Source organism: Calidris pugnax, unplaced genomic scaffold (genome assembly GCF_001431845.1).
Source record: "Calidris pugnax isolate Ruff unplaced genomic scaffold, ASM143184v1 scaffold44, whole genome shotgun sequence".
Lineage (NCBI taxonomy): Eukaryota > Metazoa > Chordata > Aves > Charadriiformes > Scolopacidae > Calidris > Calidris pugnax.
Window position 1 is genome coordinate 4,483,245 of NW_015094506.1, and position 21,183 is coordinate 4,504,427.

General features: G+C 39.2%; 1 protein-coding gene across 2 annotated transcripts in view; it reads left to right on the forward strand.

Moving 5' to 3' along the window:
• The window catches only part of GRAP2 (GRB2-related adaptor protein 2), a 74,085-nt gene that overhangs the window by 21,410 nt on the left and 31,492 nt on the right, over window positions 1–21,183 (forward strand). The window contains exon 1 of one of the 2 annotated variants that reach the window (XM_014963470.1): window positions 10,879–10,989. The exons of the other annotated variant lie outside the window; for it this stretch is intronic. The gene's annotated coding sequence lies outside the window, so the exon portion shown is untranslated. Of the gene's footprint in view, window positions 1–10,878; window positions 10,990–21,183 lie in introns of those variants that run through there. 2 annotated transcript variants of the gene reach the window in all.

Sequence of the window (21,183 nt, forward strand, 5' to 3'; positions counted from 1 at the left end):
TTCCAAATATTTGAGAAATAGATCAGTTGAAATTATTCATCTGAAAATGCTTAAGTTTTCTGGAGGAGGGAGAAGGCTACAGCTCCTATCTGGTGAGGAGAAGAAAGTGAGATTAAGAGGTAGAAAGCAGAAAAGCTGTAGATTGTAGTGGGTTTTCTGTGTGTTGCTCTAAAAAAAATAAATAAATACTAGTAACGTATAGCATTTCGAGTGTTAGCTGATTTAGTATCAGCCAACAAATAAATTTTGCTGAAACACTAGACTCTACTCCCATGGTGATTAGATATTACAGTACATATGGTATGGAAACATTAAGCCGTGTTTGATGACCTCGCAACGCCTAAACACAGCATGCCTGCCAACTGTTGACCATACGCTATGGCTGACATAAACATGGAGTTGCCTCCTGCTGTCCTGCACCTGGATTTGCTACACAGATAAATCTTAGACGTTATCGCAGAGGAAGGCCTAGCAAGGACTTTATATACGTTCTCTCCACAATAAATGTAGCAGGTAGACCATACGCCCCCACCGACAAAAACAGATATCATCTTGTGTCTGTTTGAAATGACTTTGTCATTTCACACAAGATTTGTTGTCACCCTGTCCAAAAATTGCAGCGCTTCTATTTTTCTCTTACTGAAACTAGACAACGTGATATTATTTATGTTATACTGACTGCATCTAAAATGCAGAAATATTTAGGACTGATGGGTCAGGGTGAAAGGTACAGCAACAGACTAAATGCTGTACACAGTGACTTTGGTTGGTTTGGACAGTATGTCAACTTGAATAGTCATGTCCTGTAACTTTGTATTCAATATTTGGCATTTAAGTCTTAGGAAAAAAAGACAAAAATTCTGAGTAGATTTTTTCTGATATTAAACACTGGCTTCTTTAGTGACGTTCCCTACTGTGACTTCAGCTCAAATGAAATTTACAGCATTTTAGAAGATTATCTGAACAAAATTAACTCCTGGCAATATTAATTATTCACAAGTTTCCCCTCATTTCATTTTATAGTTTAAATGTTATGTAGAATTATTTACTCATGAATAAATAGCCTTGATGTTTTTCAGACCTCTGTAATATCTGATATCTGTAAAAGCAGTACAAAAATAACTGAAAATATGCCACTAGTGGGCAATTTCTCTTTTTGTGGCACAGAGCCATATTGACTTAGTTAACACTAGCGCACAGTCATTCCCATATTATTTTACAGAAAATATCATCTTACGTTTTATTCTGAAAGTAGCGATCCACCTGAAAAGCAGAGGACTCTTTTGAATCCTGCCTAAAATCCAAAGTATTAATTTCCCCTTTTACCTATATATCCTATATAGTTTGTGTGAAAACCAGTAGTCTCTAAAATCTGCAAGACATCTGTAGCTGGGATGAAGCATAAAGAAAGTTGTGTTAGAAATCTACTGTAACCACTCTATTGATCTCTACCCACCATTTCAGAGCATTTAATCTATTGTTTCTACAGTATCCCTGTTCTGGTCTCTGTACTTTTCAGTCCCCATGCTATTGCACAGTTTGAACAAGAGTCCATTAAACTCACTACTTGTTATTCCCCTACTGATGCTCTCTTCCTAGTTCTGAACAGGCACCTCAGACTTGACCCAAATCAATTCTGTGTTTTCCTAGTTGTGGAATCCCAATGCACTTTCTGCCAAGCTATTTTAAGACTGACCATCAATAGACCCCGCTATTCCAGTTTTGAATTTAATTTTTTGGTCAGACCAAGTTGTACCAAATAGCATCTAAGACAACAGATTCAAACACCCATAACACAACTCTATTTGTGACGACACAAGAGAGTACTATGACAGACCCATTCCTTTATTCCCAAATGCTTCTATTTCCCCTCTTTTCCAGAACAACTGACCTGTAGTTTTTACTTTTTGCATTGTGTGTTTTTTTAACGTTTATTTTTAACAGATAGCACTTTTTTAGCATGGAAAGCATTTTCATTTTTAATCAACTAAAGTTGTAGCACATATATTCTTAAAATTTAAGCTTGAGCTGTTTAGGTTGAAGTTTGCCTGAACCAGGAAATTCTGGTAGAACTTGAAAAAATATAATGTTCGTGAATAGCCTTTTATAGTAGCCTTCTAACCTTCTAAGGGGACAGCATAGTATAGGAGGTACAACATCTAGTAATGTAGTAATGTTATCTTGATGCCTGTGTGTCATATTACTTCTTCTGATGCTGTCAGGAACCATAAGAAAGGGAAGATAAGGCAGATTTTTTCCTGGTTTTGGCATGCTGAGCAGAGACATTAACATATGCCATAGAATGCCTCAAGAGACAGGCAGACACTGAAAGACCCCTGGCTTGCTCCTCTAATTATAAACCTGAAAATTCAGAACCAAGATCTCCTTCTCTGTATACTACTTTTTCTCTTTCGTTCCTTGTTTCTATTGTTGATAATTTTTTCAAGTATTGAATCTGAAAATGCCCTTAGTCTCCCCGTACTGTCAGACTGATGAACTTTGGCCTGGAGTGTCCTAAATCCACTGACATGATGGACTAATTAATTGGAGTTGCAGCTGGTAGTTCAGGTGGTTACTTCTTGCCATAGATGAGTAGAGGGCTCTCAAATTGCTTTTCAGAGGGCTTTTAAGTTAAGGTATTTTACTTCACAAATGGGGTGGAGTAAGGTTGCATGCATTGCTAGTTATCAAAACTCAGATGAAGGACAATAGCTAGTTAAGACAGTGACACAACTCTTAGAACTGAGTGACCAAATGGTAATTGGTTTTTCTGACTTGTTCTGAAACCACATTAAACCACATAGTACTTTCAAGTCAAGCAGTGACGAGGTGGAAGCACATGCCATCATCTTTCGCTGAGAGAGGGAAAAAAAGGGCATTGAAATGCAATTTCTCATGGTACAGTTAGAGTTTTTCTTAGTCTAATCTCATAGCCCCCAGATTTTTGTACAATCATTAAGCAGTCTTGAATTTATCTATCAGTATAAAATCAAGCAAAATCATTATGCACAGCTGTACTATAGAAGTGTCACAATGCAATTATTTTGTTGCACAGAGCAGATGCATGCTGTTGGCACTTCAGAGCCAGTAGGAGCTGTATGGAGCTTGTAGCAGCAGGAATTCACTTTCACATACATCACTTGGGGACATGAATGTGCAATGTGACAGGCCCATCACTACCAATAATTCATCTAATTTACTACGGCAAGGCAGATACTTGGTTGTGTCTGAAAGCCAACAGGTCAGCGGCTTCATCTAGCAGCTCATGCTGTTCCCAGCAGTGCTGCGTTCCTACTAATAATTTAATCTTGTATTTGAAGTTCAGTTCCTAGCAGTTTACCTCTTCTTTCTCATTTTCTTTCACTTCTACTTAAAAATATAATGGTCCATTTCAGCAAAATTAACTGCAATTTCATGGATCACTACCGCAGGAATAAGTTTTATACATAATGCTGTAATCCATCTATTTGTTCCCCAGAATGCAAATTGACTTGATGAGCAATTCTGTGTCCTATATAAATAACCCTCATTCTAATTGAGAGTGCTGTGGAAGGGGGAAGGAAAAGAAGATTGTTTCTCTGGCTTTGACTTTCTGATAATTGTTCCAAGGTATTGAATTTAAATTTTTAAAAGTCTGTCATATAGAAAATATAGGCAATGGCTACCTTGATTTATTTTTGAATGAAAACGTTGGTGCTCTGCTTGTGCTTCGTTTTTTCTGTTCCTTATAAAAAGTAGTTTTCAAAATGTGGATTCTCATATAATATGCTAGATGACAATATAAAAAATATGCTATTCCTATATCTAGCAGACACCAGCTATCATATGGGCAAGAATAGAACATGACTCTTGTTCCTTCATTAGTGTGTCAGTAATGTGCAAGAAGAAACACTCTACAATAGGATGAACAATAGGAAGTTCACTTTCCCCTCTTATGCTCAGATTCTCTGCAGGGATTTCCAGCAAGTGGAATAATTGATATGAACTGGATAATTGTCTTTGTAGTGTGGATATTTTCTACTATGAATTGATTGGCATTTCCATTTCTTTTCACCATAAAGATGTTAGATAGTAATTATCAAGAACTTGCAGATTCAGAGCTAAAAACAATGTCTAGAGATGGTATTGAACATAAAGATATCAGCTTTTATATGCTCTTACAGACTTCCTAAACTACAAAGTTTATCTACCAATTTCATTAATTATTAAATAGAAAAAGCTACTCAAATGTCAGTGATAAACATTGAGACTTTACTTTAAATGTAAACTTCATTGGACTACTGACTTGAAGTCTATTAATTTAGCATAACCTAGCTTCTTCAAGAGTAACAAACCTGCATTATCAAAATTACCAGGTAGTAGTTTTGAACAAAAAGAAGTATTCTTCCACACTGTGCATTAAGTAAGTTGTGGCATTTATTGCCATAGACTGTAGTGAAGCGAAAAAATATAAATGGACAAATTTATAGAAAATAAGTGGCTCTTAACTATAATTGTTCAAATAGAATCTCCGGCTCAACAAGACCCTAGATTGTTGCAAGGAACAATTTCTGGAAGGAATGTTAAGAGGAGGCCCACTTTGTTTCTTTTCTTCCTGCCCATTTCCTGTAAATAGATCTTATTGGCACTCTCAGCTAGAGGACATTGGGCCAGATGGGCCTTTTGCCTGACCCTGTATACTACTGTACTGCTCTTATGAGCATTATGGCGTCTTTAGTATGATTTCTTGGCAAAATCACATTTGCTTGAAAACCAACTTGTTTCTACCAGCGGCATCTGTCAAAACTGCAGAATGAGCAAACCTGCTGGCTGAAACTTCAGCACTTGCTTCCTAACTGGCATACACCTGGGGTGCTGCTTAGTAACTTGTCTGGGCTACCATACCACTGAGCAGCCATGTTAATTACCCTACTCTCATATTAGTATTCATATAACTAAGAATTTATATACACAGATTCTGCCTAACTGTCTTCTCTGGTGCAATTCCCTTCATTAATCTAGGAAAACATAGCTATGAGAGAGTAATATAAACAACAATCTATTTTAATATGTATTTTAGGGCCAGGAAATATTAGTTTGTCTTGCTTATTTTCAAGCCCCTAATTTTTAGAAATGCCAAACTGGTGCTAATTTCTTTTCAGTTTTCAAGACATTTCTGCTCACCTCTCTTTATATTCAAAACTTTTCCACTGATATGCAAGCCTAAAGTCAGCAGTGATGTAATTTTTCCTAATTTCTTATTTGCAAAGATGTTGGTATTTTCAAGTATTTTTTTGTCTGAAACTAACACAGGAAAAGTTGTTTTCCCTTTCTCTCTTTCTGCTTCTTTTGTGCACCTCTAATTACTCACTATCTTTCCTTGAGCAATTAGTTTAAATAATCTCCCCCAAACTTCCTAATTTTATTTGACAGGCCTTCTCAAGTCATCCTTGATTCCTTCCAGTGTTATCCATATAATGAAAATTCTTCAATGTCTCAATGTTGAAGAAGCCCTATTGACAATGTTGTCTGACTTTCTCTGATCCATTATTGATAAAATAATCCAACCGTGCGAGGCACTTAGACACATGCCTTCATTTCCTTCTGCAGTCATTCATCCTGTGGCATAACATATCCATGATCTCAGAAAGAGAAACCACACTGTGTGTTAGTTCACTGATCTCTCACAGCACTGCACTTGGGGGAGGGGAGGCGGGGATTGTTACACATTCTTCCTTGACTTTGACTTTGGCCTTAGAATAATTTTTCATAAAGTTCTTCATTGAGCCTCCTGAGTGCCATAGGTAAAAAGTTATTTTGCATCTAGAGTCAGTAAGCGACGCCAGGCATTTGTCGTGATACTTATTCTATTCTGCAAATCAGAAAACTGAACACAGTTCTGCAAATGTAACAGCTCAAACGTGATACCATTCACTCAAAATTCTGGAGAAAGAAGCAGAGACAGAAATAATCCCATTCTCCATTTCTCATCTGTGCTAAAACAGCCAACATTGGGATTCCAGAGCAGCAAAATTACAGAACTGGGAGACAGAAAAGACTGCTTTCTGCAATAACCTTTTGGTCCCACTCAGCCGTCTTTAACAAAAAATACAGCCACCATGACAGGCCTAAGGGGAAAATACAGAGAATATGCCTACCCTCACCTTTTGGAGAGACTGCAATTTGGCACCAAAAATTGGAAAGTGGCTTGGTTCTACTCAATAATGTATGCCATAATAATTAAGTGCTTTGACGTTTAGAGGTTGAAAACACCATATTCAGATGCTTCCCAATATAAAGTCTACCAAGAACACAGAGAGCAAGTAAAAGAAGAAATGGATGATTTTCTTTTCCAGTAAGCTTGTTTAAACATAGCCTAACACCTTCTACTATTAAACCACAGCTTCAGTTGACTTACAGTGCTACCGTAGCTAGCATTTTGATCACACCTGTAACAAGATCCAAATGCAAATGTCAGACCCGGAGAAAGTTACATTACAGCAAAAGAACAGTATCTGCAACTAGGGAGAAGGGAAGGAAATGTCTCGTGTCAATCTATTGCAACCCTTCTGTCTATGGAATTGTTGAAGGGCTCTAAACAAGAGCAGAGAGGTGAAGGAATTAAAACAAGAGCTTCCATTTGTCTGTGAATTGCTCTGCTAAACTGTAACAACAGTGTTTCGAGACCGATTGGCTTGGATCTGTCAGCTTTCACAGCTGGTATACTCCATGGGAGGTGCATTTTAGTCAATGCAGTAATAGCATAAAAAGGGAATGCAGCCTCCAAATGATTTAAATGATGCTTGTGAATTGTCATTTCACAGCTTTATGAGATGTTCCTGTTCCTCTCCCTTCCTTTTATTAGTTAGCATCAGGCTGGGTAGATTTCTGTGCAATTCCCAGCTGAGTCACCAGAGAAGGGTCTGCCTTCATCATGCATCAATTTCATTTTAAGCTCTGACAAACACCGAGCCTCAAGAAGGGAGACAATCTGTAATACACGTTATGAGAACAAAAGGTAAAAATATTAAAATTCATAATAAATGTTTGTTTTCCATCTGAGCCCCCTCCACGCAGCCCCACTTACAAGCATGCTTCTCCTGTCTGCTAGCTACCACAGTCCAGATTGAGGGATATTTTTAATGCAAGGATAGGCGTGAATTTCAAGCAAAAGATCAAAACAGTACCTTTTTAATTTTTTTTAAGAATAGAGCTAATTAACCTTTTTATCAAACTACACGCATCTTCAAATGACTTAGATGGGAAATATATTGGTTTAATTAAGATTTCACAGGGAGAGACAGTTGCAAACACTTGGAACTGAGAGAAAGTGGGATCTTTATGAGGGTGCTGTATGTTTTACAACTCCCTGTGTCTCTTTGTTGTTTGCACTTCAAATGGAGTCCATTTTTATCTGTCTCTCTCCTGCTGAGAGAAACTGATTTTATCATATGTTTCAATGAAGCTATTAAAAACTTCAATCATGAGACTCCTCTTTTGCCTTTGTATGTTTCTGTCTCTTTTTCTATCTGTCAGAGTTGCACTGTGACATTGGTTATATGGCAGCATACAATGATTTGCCTTGTTTTTACAAGTCAATTAGATAAGTCTCCTGCAATCCTAACTTGCCTTAACAGAAAACTTAGTATCCATGTTTTCCTTAGCTGGGTCCCCACTGGGTTTGTTTTTTGTAGGTCTAGGATTTTGATGAGGTGTGTTCTCAACAAGCAGGGCGTGCCATGCTTTCTTCTGTTTCTTTGGTTGTAGTAAATGGTGAAAAGTTCAAGAGTGACAGCTTGACGTTCCTGTATGCATAAAAAACAACAACATGAACAATACACTTCTCATTCACTCCAGGAGCTTAGGAATATTTCAGAAATGTGAAAAGAATGTACTACAGTGACATGACATTACAAGTGTTTAGGAGGTAACGCCACACAGGACTTCTACATTGAGAAATCATATGGTCTTAATGCTCAGATGGACTTGTTTATCCAGTACTCTAAGACACTAAAAGATTAGGATGTGCTAGGGATAAAAATACATCAATATTGTTGACTCATAACTAAAACAAGCTATTAGCCTAAAAGATCATCCTCTGACAAAAAAAAAAAAACAAACCACAAACACAACTCCCAAACAACAAAACCAAAACCCCTCTGAAATATAAAATTTGGTAGATGTTTGCATGTAAATAATATTGAAATTGAGCCATTCAGACTATAGAAGCCTGAAGCCAGGAAATAGCCATACATTAATTTCCTGCCTTTTGCTTTTGTTTGTCAGTGAATGTCAGACAAATCATGTCATATAAATGAAGTTGAACACTGTTTAGGTCTTAGTGTTAGTAGACAAAACACCAACATTTGATTCTTGCATTCTGTGCTTCTGTTCTTGAGCCAATTCTATGTGATTAGCGCTACAGTGCTGCATATATAACTGATTTTTAGTTTGCTTGCAAGATTGAAGTCTCTAATGCAAAAAAAAATAATCTTTGGCTGAATAGTTAAGAATATTTTATGTTAGGCCAAATGAAAAGTTGTGTTTTGCCCCCAAATAGTCGGGGTTTTTAAGATGTTTTTACCTTTTTATTCAAATCCAAGTAATTTTTAGATAAAGAGCTGTTTAAGCTGAAAATCAGAATATTTCATATTGAAAGTACTTAAATGATTTAAAACAGATTTAAAAAAGATATAATTAAGAATGTTTGTTGTCAATACTAGACATTTCAATATTATCAATTAAATTTGGCCATTTCTATTTTGAGGGACACAGATTAAACCTGAGAAACCTGGCTGCTTGTTCTTCAAAGTCAACAATAGTTAGGACTTAATTTTATATTTTTTTTTCCTGCTGCTTTTGAGTATCAGGCTGGAAAAAGCACAGACCATTTGGCCAGGGTCTGAACCACATTCAAAGAAATGGAATTCCATCGAGATCCTCAAACTGGTACAAAGTCAAGAAAATGGCTTCAAGAAATCAGGGTGTGTGGATCTCACTGACTCAGGAACTTGATATTTTATGAACCTATTTCAGCTGCAGCAAATGGTCCCTTCCTGGCTTACCATCTACCAGACAGAATTTAGACTATGTTTTTAAGTTATGATTTTAAGTGGTCTAAGAGTGATTCACAGGGGGAAATTTCACTTGATGTCAACTCCTTTTTACTTTTCTGTGAAAAGCCAGGCTGTAACTGCTGCAGGCTCAGCATCAGGCAGCCCATGGGCCAGGGCAAGGGCTGTGTTTCCTAAGGGGGCTCTCTGCTCTCCTGTAGCAACCAGTTTTCCAATCACCCGTAACCCTTATCCCACAGGGGCCCTGCTGGCACCTGGCAGCCCTCAGGCAGGAGGAGGGACTGGAGCTCTGAGGGCAGGAAAGAAAAGATGGGAGGAAAACAGCCTTTCAGGAGGCCAGGCCCCAGCAGGGACAGGATGAGCGTAGAGCAGGAGTAACTCCTGCCCCATGTAATTAATGTGCAGAGTTAATTACCAATGGGGTTGACACAGGTGAGGGCACATGGGTGGACTTACATGGCCCCTCTCCCTCCTCCCTGTTACCTCAGGAAACCTGAACAGTACTGACTGTTGGGTAACCTTTTCCCTGGGAGATTCAAACTGCTGCCAATCATCTGAAAACACCCGCCCTCCTTCTCACCTAATCCAATCAGAATGCTTCCAACCAGTCCTCCCTTCCCCCATAGGGTCCTTGCAGTCCAAAAGGGACTGTCAATCATCCTCTCAAGCCCCACCCCTCCCTGCCTTCCAAGCCTTCCTCATCCCTGAAGAGCTGCTGTCAATCACCTTCTTAAGCCCACCACTTCCTTCTGTTGCCCAATCAGCTTTCTCGCCAGCCCCTGCTGTGGGGGACGGGAGACCCCTGCCATTTTCTGTCAGGCTGGCGGGAAGAAGAGCTGAGGAAGGTGAGAGGGGGTCAGCTTGGTGTGGTAACTCAATAGTGTCTTTTCAGCCTTTACTCACCTGAGGAGAAAGCTTTAATTATTTATTTTTTTTTTCCCGGTATTTATGTGGCCTATAAATATTTTGCCATCTGAAAAAGCCATAACACAGGTGTTGGCCAGACAAGTGGTTGCGGCTTTGAGTAGATCACAGTCCAGGCCACTGTCCTCCTGCGAGGTAACCCTGCTAGTGACTAAACCGGTGCAACAACTAAATATGCAAATCTGCCTTTTCTGTGTTCTTAAAATAATCAGATTTTCATACCTCTTTTCTCACAGCTTGAGGACAGCCCCTGCTTCACACTAACCACAGAATCTGGTGAAATCCTGGACTCTTTCATACATCAGCTCCCTCTTGGCCTGTGCCTACCCAGGCACAAGATGGTCTTTGTGTTTGCCTGTGTTGGCTTACAGAGATACAAACACGTTTTCACGTGTGGGTGCGCTGTGTGTAAGCACCCATGGACTCTGTCACAGCAAACGGGATGTGCTCCACAAGTTCAAATGCTTATGAGCACCACTGTCACTCCATATTAGAGAAGAGAGCACATTTTAGGAGACTTTTCACGGCTTGCTCCTGCGGATCCCTAGTTGTGTCTAAAGGGGCCAGTGCTTTCCAGACAGATATATTAAATATCTGAGTATTAAGCAGGTTATGGGGTGCCCCAGCGCATGACATGCAGCTGGAGCAGCAAGCAGCTGTGTAGCATTCAAACTGCTCTAGAGCAGCCATAACCCTTGCAGTAAGAGAATAAAACCACAGTAAGCTGAGTCCCACACCCAGCTCGGTGAGCTACCGTGCCTGTGAGTTCCTGTGCGGTTTGTGGTTTGCACCCTGCCAGCTTGATTGGCTGCGCTTTGCGAGGGAGAGGCGAAGATGCCGCAGTGAAGACTTATGCGTCCCGCATGGCTCCGCAGACTTCAGCCCTTGCTAAGCGCTTGCGCTGAAGACAGGAGGCGAGTTCGTTAATCTTGTTATGAGGCTCGTGCCTTTCCACACTGCTTTGTCTCAACACAGATCCTGAAACAGCAGAGTGCAACCACCTGCCTCGAAGGTACAGATCTGCTCTACTGCTTGCTTCTTTCACTGTGAAGTTTTAAGGGTAGATGTGTTGGCTAAATTAGCATCACATTTTCTGTGGAGTTAAACAAGTAAGGTCTTAGCTGCAAGGCTTGAGATTTAATGTGTCTTCATTTCCACCGCAGGTGCATCAAGTTTTTCTCCTTGTCAATGGGGGATCAGGACTGTGCTCAGAAGGAGGGTATTTATCGGAACAGAGCAAAGAAAATAATGAATGGGGAATTATTATTTTTTTCAGTCAGAAGCACAAAGCAAAGAGATATCCAGATTTCCCAGAAACTTTAAGGTTTCTGTGACAGAGATCAAACTATTGTGTCTCTGAGACACCCAGTGTGATCATACCTACTGGGGCAAGATGTCTAGAAAGAAAAATGCTTCGGGCAACTGTAGATCTGGCATTGTTGACCCTCCTTTTAATGTCTCCTGTGGAATCTGGTGGGGTCACGGGGGGACAGGCATGAATTTAATTTTTCCTTAATTGCTTTTTAATGTTGTTGTAAAGTTTTTTGGTGCATTGTAAGCGTAATAGGCAGTATTGTTAAAACACATTTCTTTAGAATGGAGTGCTATAGAGCTGTATGGCCAGATCTGTGTGTGTTTCATGTGTGTTTGTGTACATAGAGAAAGTTCATAATGCTTGGCTTGTCTTGCAGTTAACCTGTGAGCAAAAAGGGCATCAGTCTCCAAGATATGATCTAGTAGCACGCTATCATCACAAAACTTTCTTAGAAAAAATAATAATCTAAACTCTCCTCAGCAGCAGCGGGAGAAGCTGTCACATTTATATTTGTCTGGAGAAGAAAGGTTTTATAATGACTGAGTTTTTAGTTAATGGGCACGGCAGAAGGAGCTGGGTTTTGGGATGAAAAAGTGTTGCCCACCAGTTATGTTTTGGCATGGAAGCCTGTAGTGATTCAGGTAGCAGTGCTGGTCATTCACTTAAAAGTGGAAGGAGAAAGGCGCCTGTGCTTTGGCCTCTGCTCTCATGTCTCTGAATATGACATAAACCCTGGCTTTGATATGATGGGGAAAGATGCCAGGGAAAACATATGGAGAAAACATGTTCCCTTAGTAGTGGCTTGGTGAAAAAATGCTGTTTGTGTCCCAGTGAAGCAATTCCTCTTACTTTCCTATCTAGTGACATTTTTTCTGTTTCTTTCTTGCGTCCAAACTTGACAACCCCACAGATAAGAGATAAAACACAACATAGCGCTGTGTGTCATTCCCATTTTTATCAAGAAAGCAGAATAACCTGGAGATGGATGGATAGGCAATAGGAAATGTACACATCTAAGCTTAATTTTGTTGTCTGGATTTAGAATTTGTTTTCATCTCTACCTGCCGCACACATCTCCTCAAATTGTTAAGACTGAGGGATCTGCCTGGGCAGAACAGAAATTGGTCTTTCACAAGATAAAATTTTGCACAACTGCCACTGAACCAGGGATCTGCAGCTCAAGTTAGCTGTCTGTCCTGATCTCTTTTACACCTTCTTACATTAGTTTGCAGAAGGTATAGCATGTCTGCGATCTTGTCTGGTTTTGTTAAGTTATAGCCATTACTCTAATAAAATACATCACTTCTCTCTTCAAACTGTCTTCCTTTACAGAATTTCTTTCCCCCCTGTCCCCCACTTAACTTCTACTTTTGAAGCCATACACCAGTGCCATTTTTGCTGATTCAAGGGCAACAGCAGTGAGGATGTAATGCCCTCTGTACAGTGTTATACTTTGTCCTCCCCATCAATTTGCAGCTTGACAGCAGCTCTCTCTGGCCACAAGCAATATCTGAAAGTTTGGCAGGCAAGAGGTTGCTATTAAGCCACAGGTCTGGAACTACTGCTGTAGGCAGTCTCTTTTGGTTTATTTTTACTGCCTGACATAATGAAAATGATCTTCATTCCCTGCACTACGTTTCTTCCCTTAACAGTATTTTCACTTGAAATTCTCCTCTTAGTGGAGCTGTAAGGTATATACCATAAAATACACTCACTGGCAAGTTCAGTCTCTGATATTAGTCTGAATGGCCTACCCACTGTGGCTGAGAAAATGCCGTATGTTTTACCAATAATGAAGTATTGCTATCAAGACTTGATATACCTATGTCTTTGGGGCTTGTTTTAGTTTCTTTAGTTTTTACAATATAATAAGGCCCCATCTTCCTCTAGCTTTCTCCCTTCTCTCCAGCGTCTGGTTTCTGTGTAAGAGGAGCGTAGTTATTTTGTTTTCTTTCAGTTCCTCAAATCACTATACACAATATAATGACTGTCACATGCTTGATCTGAAGCTCAGGGCTGGCTGCAAGCCATATTCCAGTCAGCACAAATGGTATCCATAAATCCCTTGATATCTATCAAAAATCTTTATTTCACAGCTCCCTTGAAGGAGACTTTTTAGTCTTTTCAGCTGAGTTTTCCAACATCCTTTGTACATTTGGGCGGCAAAGGAAGTGTATTACCATCAGGGATTATATTGCAGTAACTTTGCCTTTCTTGTATAAGTCTTTAATCTTAATGTCTACACACATTTTTGCCTATTGATGGGCCTTTTCCCCATTTGCCCTTAAGGTAGGTGAGTATGAATGCTCATTTATAACTTTAATTTATATTATTTATATTTTATATATATTTATTTTTATTTACATTTATAATTTTTTGTGTATTTAATTATGTATATTTGTGTTATTTTATATATTTATACATTTGGTTTAATTTATAACTGAATCAGGCCCACATACATGAATGTAACAACGTTGAGATGACAGAAGCACTATAGCCGTACTAGCTTGACTAAAATGACAATCTGCAAAACTAAACCGGCCTTCCAAGAATGCAGCTTCATGGTTTTCAGTACCCCATTCCATTTACGTATCTCCATGTATGACTACACTGTACTTTTTAGATGTATCCTACAGAGAGGTGAAGTGACTCGCCCAAGGATGCAGAGCAAATCTTTAGCTGAGCTGGGCTTCGAAACAGGATTCTTGATCTTGTTTCTTCACCACCGGGCAAGGCTGCCTTGATTTTGCATTTTATAGTGACAGTTTAATTTTAAATACGATTTCCAATAAGCACTTTTTTAAAAGAGAGAGGGGGGAGAGACTTGCACAAATGTGAGCAGAATTGGTAGCGATATTAGCTAGGCTAAAAGTGTATGTACTACAGTTTTCATGCTTTGAGGTACAAACTGATTCCCATGATATAGCCATTCTAACAGGTTGATGCTTCTAATGTTTGGTCACTACTATCCCACAGCTGTTAGGCTTACCCAGCTGCGTAATCGGAGTAAGTAGAAGGGCATCTTATTTTTCTTTTAGCTTTAGACCAGAACTCTGTTTCTGAAGTGTAGTTGCTGTAAATACTGTTTCTAGAATGATTTCAAATAGATGAGAATGAAAAATGTGATCTTGGAAAGTTCTTCCTGTAGCCTTAAATTTTTTTAATTGTTCTGTTGATCAGAGAATTGTGCTAAAGTGCCGTTTAAATAACATCTAAGCAGGAGAGAGTAATCTTTGAGGAATAACCTTGCTGAGAATGGATACATTATCCTGGCACTAAGATCACAGGTCAGTGCTGCAAAATATTATGAGATGAAAGAAAATGATTGGAATGCCTAAATGAACAGGATACAACAATACGTGCTGAAACTCTTTTTTCCCCTCTCTTGGAGCTCCACGTTCCATCCTTCCTTCCTCTCCCCAACTTGATAACCTTTTTTATATATGGCCTTATCTTTTCGGAGCAGTTTACAGTACTAATTACAAGCCATTCTTTTCCCTGAGGCACTGACTGTATGCTTCACGTTCTCTAGACTTCCCTTTCTAGTTCCCCAACTTTTTTTTTTATTATCTCATTATGACAAATCCACCAGTAATCCTTAAGAGTAGAGACTTTAACCCTTAGAGCTCTGGCATTCTTTATTTTTAAAAAACTAGCTACATAAATAGCGTCATATTTCCAGGTCATAGCCATTCCAAGCTACAGCTGAGTTCTGGCACAGGAGAAAGACTCCATAACCCTGCAATCTAAACGGGGATTATCTTAGGATATGGAGAAACTTCTCAAATTGTCTCTGTGCATGAATGTGCCCTGGTAATTGTTTTTCATGCAGAAGTGTATAGTGTATACAGATAGGATACTGGAGGCCTTCTGTCAGACTGTACATGGGATTTGGCTGTACTAGATGAGACTATCGGTCTGTCTCCAGTACGCTACCCAAACATAATGATCAAAACATAATGGTTCTGAGAAAGGTGTCCTTACCCTCTGTCAAGCAAGCATGCAGAGGTCTATGCAGAGGTGGAACAGGGACTTTCTAGCTCTAATCGGGTGATTAGTTTACGGTTTCAGGGTGTATTATCAAGTTTCAAACTGTATTATCATTACACCAACAGACAGAAGTAATGCCATGGTTGAAGCATTATGTGCTTGGATTCTCCTTTCTTGGTAATCCTACTAGTGCAACAGATCTCTGAGATGAAATCCGTCAAACCAAACAAAAATTCTACTGATTTACTCTCCTGCCGAAGAGAACTGAATCTAGTCTGAAAATACTTTCATGTCTTCAACAGAAGGTGAATCTTAATTCATTGAAGTCATCAAGTACTTTGACATTCTTAGTGGAAGGGGATGAATAGACATGCAATATTACATTGCTGAAAATCATATAGGCATCATAATCATGTCATTACCTTCAGCAGGGGCCATGTACGGCAGTTGCATCCTTTGCCTACTGATTTGATGTAGCGTATATTGCTATCTCCTGTATCCTAAGTAATTACACCTGTAGCACATGCCTAAATGGTTTAATGCTGTCTTCTCCTTCTGCTGTAATGAGCCCATTCAATAATCAAAGCCTCTGAATGTTTGTGTTGTCAGATTAGCTTTAAATGATGTTCAAGAAAATATTTTTCCTTTCCCACGACATCACAACAAGGCAGTTCTCAGTGGGGCTGATACTGCTGCTCACAGTTAGAGTTTCATCATTCAGAGCAGCAGCTGCTTCTCTTTGTTTCCAACAGAAGTGAAGCCAAGTGTCCCTGTTGAAAAATGGTGGAGGCTTTGCTGTCTACCAAGAATCCCGGTGTGAAGGAATAAATTAAGCACCAGCGTTTTTTTGAAGGGAAGGTTTTTTATAAGAAGTATCGTAGAGGATCTTTAAGTAGAATGTAAATATGGATTAATTAATTATTGAGGCTATAGAAAGAAACAAAAGATCAAACTCAAAGTGTCAAGTTTCTTAAGGAACCCATACTTAAGAATACTTTTACTTAATAAACTAGTTAATAGGTTTACTTGTAGCTTCTCAGGAAATTCATTATGTGGCTTTACAGTTAGTGCTGTAATTCTTAATGTACGCCATAGCCAAACCAACTAATCTTTATTTTAAATGCAAAACTCAGATCAACTGTAAGTACATAGACATGACAAGTACCTCTGTAGTATATACTAATTAATTTTATTTTGATTTTTTAACTGTTTTTCAACACTGTTCTGATTTGCTCATTTCGACTGTTAAGGTCACTGTGGGAAACAGGGTTGAAGCAACCACAAGATGATGTCTGTAAAAATTAATCATTCATTAATAACTGCAACTGCAGAATGGGTTTAGAAATATTTTCTCAAATCTCCAGGGCTTTTGAGGGTCAGCTCTTTAAGCGTCCTGAGCTTTATTATTAACTAGTTCTTTTAGAGAAAGGGATCAACTGGCTTTCAGACACTGTTGACACTGGATGCTCTGCACTGACAGAGGTTATGTCTGCATTGCCAGAAACAAGCAGTGCTTTAATATTCAGGTGGTTTACTCCAGGTATATTCCTGAGTGTAGAATCTCAGGAAAGAGAAAGTACAGGTGATTTTATGGCAATGTGGCTAGCTGTGGTAAATACAATACACCTGCCTGGAAGGTACCTCAAACAGCTACAACAAGGTAGTAATTCCATTGGGAATTTACTATGCAGCAGCTGTCTTGATTTAAAAAACCCACAAACAAACAAAAAACCCACAAAAAACTCCCAGACATCAGTTTTTGAGGTGCAGGCAAAGTCATAGCAGAAGAAAAGCTGGGCCTCAGCAAGCTCTCAATCTAAAGAGAAAGGTAAATGAATAGTAGGAAGTAGATGGGAGGAAAGATGAAGGACTTGTTTGAATGAGGAGCTCTGCCAGTGTTGTTGTACCAGGGCAGTTGTTTCAGGACAGTTCTTTGGATAGCCTTTGGTACTCCAGAATAAGAGTTCCTCCTTCTGGCTTGATTTCTCTTTTTGGTACTGCCTCAAAGCTCACCACACCTGCTTTTACCTGTATTATTACTGTCTTGCTGTAATAAATCATCAGGGGTACTGCTCTCTAATGAAGGATTCCTTTCCTCTCTGCAGCAAGTTAAAGAGCTTTTACTGTTCTTTGTAACCTACAGAGAAACTGGGAATGGTAGCACACTTGTAGCCGCTGCTATGAGTCTTCTAAGCACCTTGTTATTTCATCTGGTAATTTAGGGGAGATTTTTAAGAAAACCCTCAGCACTTCAGGAGACAGTGTTAGTGACTCAGAGAGAATCAAGCTTTTTCCTCTGAGTCAATACTGAATTATATGCTCTAGCACATTTCTTGCACATGAGACCAGCAACTGTAGGTTGATTGCCGGTGGTCATCAATTATCCTTCAGCTAATTGCATAAGCGTAAAGGTGTTTGCCCTGATTGCCCAGGCAGATTTCAGTTTGCCTTCTGCACATCTGACATTTTGATTTTAATTGGGCAGTTGTTGCTTCTGCTCCTAACCTGCTGTGCATGGCTGAAAAGCACTGGAGGATGGATTTCATTGTTAGGTGAAGGGATAGATAGAAAATCAGGGAAAGCAGCAGCCCAACTGGAAATACACTCCAGAGTAAAGGTGGGGTCAAAGGACACAGTCATTGTATTTTAACATTCAGGCTTAGCAGCTCAGGTAACCCGTACCAGAATTGTCCAGAGTAGTGTTAATCTCAGAAAGCTGTGGCAAAAAAAGGAGCTCATAATAAGGCTCCTTAATTAAAGTGCTGGTTAGTTTTAGCAAGAGAAGCCAGAGGAACAGCTGTGATCCTTTATAACAGACCAGGGAGAAACTACAGCAGTGTGTGGGCCCTGCCCAACACTCCTGCATCCCACTCTGAGGAAGCCTGTCAGGATACCAGAAATACAAAGTGAGTCTGAATTTAATTCATGATTTGTGAAATGTGTTGGGAATCTCTTGGGGTGGTTATTTTCTTAATGAATTACTGCCGTTTTGAACAGGGTTTTTTTGGTGTGTTTAGTTTTACTTTTTTGTTTGCAATGGTTTTTTTTAGCTTTTGAGCAGGATGTTCTTTTGAAATGTTGTTCTCCTGTTCAGTCTAAACAATCCTTTCTTTTTAAAGGGGTGGTTTTGAATACATCAACTTCTGCTGTGCAATCTCACATGTCTAATTGACTTGAGCTGTGTAAGGGCTGAACATCTACCTCTTCCCATCACCAGCTGCAGAGATGAGCAAAGTCCAACCACTTTCAGACAGAGCAACCAAGAAAACAGTAGAATTGCAGTGTTGAAAATGTTTTTTAGATGTATGCAAATTGGATTAAATTAACCTTATTTATCACAGAAGTAATGACACTAATCCCTCTTTGGAGGGGTTAAATTTCTTTGTAGCAGTGCACGGGCCTTGTTTAAGTCTTGTGAAAAGTAATTCTTGCCATTGGCATGTCTCTCACTGCAGAGCCCTTTCCACATTTGTGATGTAGCCTGAAGGGTATGAGCTGCACAGTTCCTTCAGTTTGCAGCTCTCAAAACTTTCTTCTGCAGACTTTCTAAGATATTTAGAAGAGGAGCATCTTCTTGAAGGCTGTATGAGGTACATGATGTGCAGCACTTTGCAGTGTCTAGCCTGGTAATTCTTTTCCATAGTCTCTAACAAAGTAATTTTTTTTTTCTATTCTGGAATTTTCTCCTTCTTTCCTCTTTTGCCTTTTTTTCTGAATTCCCTCTATGAATAATAATTTTTTATAGTAACATAATGAGCATGTTAAGCACACAGAAGCCAGGAGCTAGCCTCATTTTAATGTGTTTTGATGATAAGCCGCTGTATAATCGGAGTCTAGTACTGAAGTCAGTATCATGTTATGAATGTGTATTGAAAAGAAATCTCAAATCGTTTAATGTGGATCTTCTACCTAAATGATTTTCCATATGTCTTTGATGTAGACATGCACATAATTTATATCATTGCCTGAGTGAGACTGGTGTTCCGTTAGTCAGTGTAGAAAAATCAGGTTACAATCTCATCTTGCATCATTTCGAAGTTAACCCTGCTGTGAGCAGGGGCTTGAACTGGATGATCTTCACAGATCCCTTTTAATCTAAATATTGTATGATTCTATAAACAGCTGTGATCCATTGTTTTTGGTTAAGTTCCCCTGTATGGAAGAATACCATTTGCTTCAAGTAGTTTGCCTTACAAATAGGAAAAACAGCAAAAGAGTGAGGAAAAAGGATGTAACACAACAACACACAATAACCAATCCAACAGACTGTCAATATAGTATCAATTCCCTGATTTTTTTTTTTATTTTTTTTTTTCCTTTCAACTCTTTTGCATGAGATGATTCTTACATGACACTGCTGCCATCAGCACAGTGTATTCTGGAGCATAACTGTAGGAATAACTGAGGATGATATTTTATTGTGTTGTGGAAGAAATAGCATGTTGTCCTCCCCTCGTAAACCAGAATGTGATGTTGAATGCCACAGCTGGCTTCTTTAAATATGTACACCCTCATTTCTCAGCCTGAGAACAAAGCCAAGGTAAAATGATTGTTCTCTCACCGCTAAGTGAGCTGGTGGGACCAAAGCCAATATTCAGGGGATCTCTGAACTGGGTCGTAGCTGTTGTAGATCATGTTGTGCCTCTGCCCTGATTACCTATGCTATGGTGTCCTCAGCACATCCAGAGTTCCTACTGCTACTCAAGACCCTTTCAGGTTATACAGAGCCCTTCTGTGTGGATTCTCCCATCATTTCATCACCAGTTCCAATGGCTGCTAGACCTTTATGTACCTCAATAAGTGCCTTGGAGTAGAGTCACTAATAAGAATTGGATTTCCATCTCATTCCTTTTTATCTTCTGTACAAAGCCAATACAAGCTCAGTGTGTAAATTAGGATTGCAATAATACGCCTGCAGTTGCCACCCAAAGAAATGTAAGAATACATTTTCCCTCAACTTTTCAAATAGAATTGCATTCACTTCTTTATCTAATAGGACAGAATCTGCCTAGACTAGACCCAGTGTTTAGGCTTTCAGATAATGAAGCATATGAAGCTTATTATGAATATAAATGTCATGAATGTGCATTTTTGTTTCCATTAAAGCAATTTTACTTGGAGATTGAAGTACTGCCATTCAGTGATTTGTATGCAAACTGTGGTAGTGTGCAAGAATGACTGAAACTGAGAGAGACAATGTCCATCTTATATTCACTCACCAAGGTTAATCGAGTATCAATAACTTGCAGAATAGAGGCAGGGTGGAGGGAGAGGATCTGCAGTGCTTTAAGCAAATCCTAATAATTCGAAGGACACCGTAATTTGGACATTACCAAAAAAAAAACAAACAAAAAAAACCACAGATCTTGGCACTGCCTTTTACCTACGCGACATGCTGCAACTCTGTTGCTCTGGATGCAGATATATCATTCGCTCTGTGCAAAACCAAACCTGAGTGGTTTGAGCTTGAGGAAAGATACCAGAGCTCCGATTGCCCCACCCAAGTGATATTTCATCTTCTCAAGAATTAGTTCATGTGGCGGCCCACTGATTCCATATTCACAGTGAGATTCTCCACCTTCAGTTTAAAGCGCTGAGTTCTTGTGACATAGCCTTGAGTATCTTGTGAAGTATCTTTTATGTTTGCCTCTTCAACCTTGGAAAATATTTTCTGTGTAGCATTTAACCAGGATCTTTTGTCTCCATACTGATAGCTGTTTTTTTCTGCAATGAGAGCTAAGTTGGTGTCTTTGCCCAGAATTTCAAACCCAAGTGCTTGAACTGAGGCTCCTAAGTCTCAGAGGTGAGCGTGTACTTCAAAATGGTTTAATGCTTAAAATTGCTAAATATGCATGGATCAAACAGACTTCAGGGTGAGCTATAAAAAGTCAGACTCTCTGT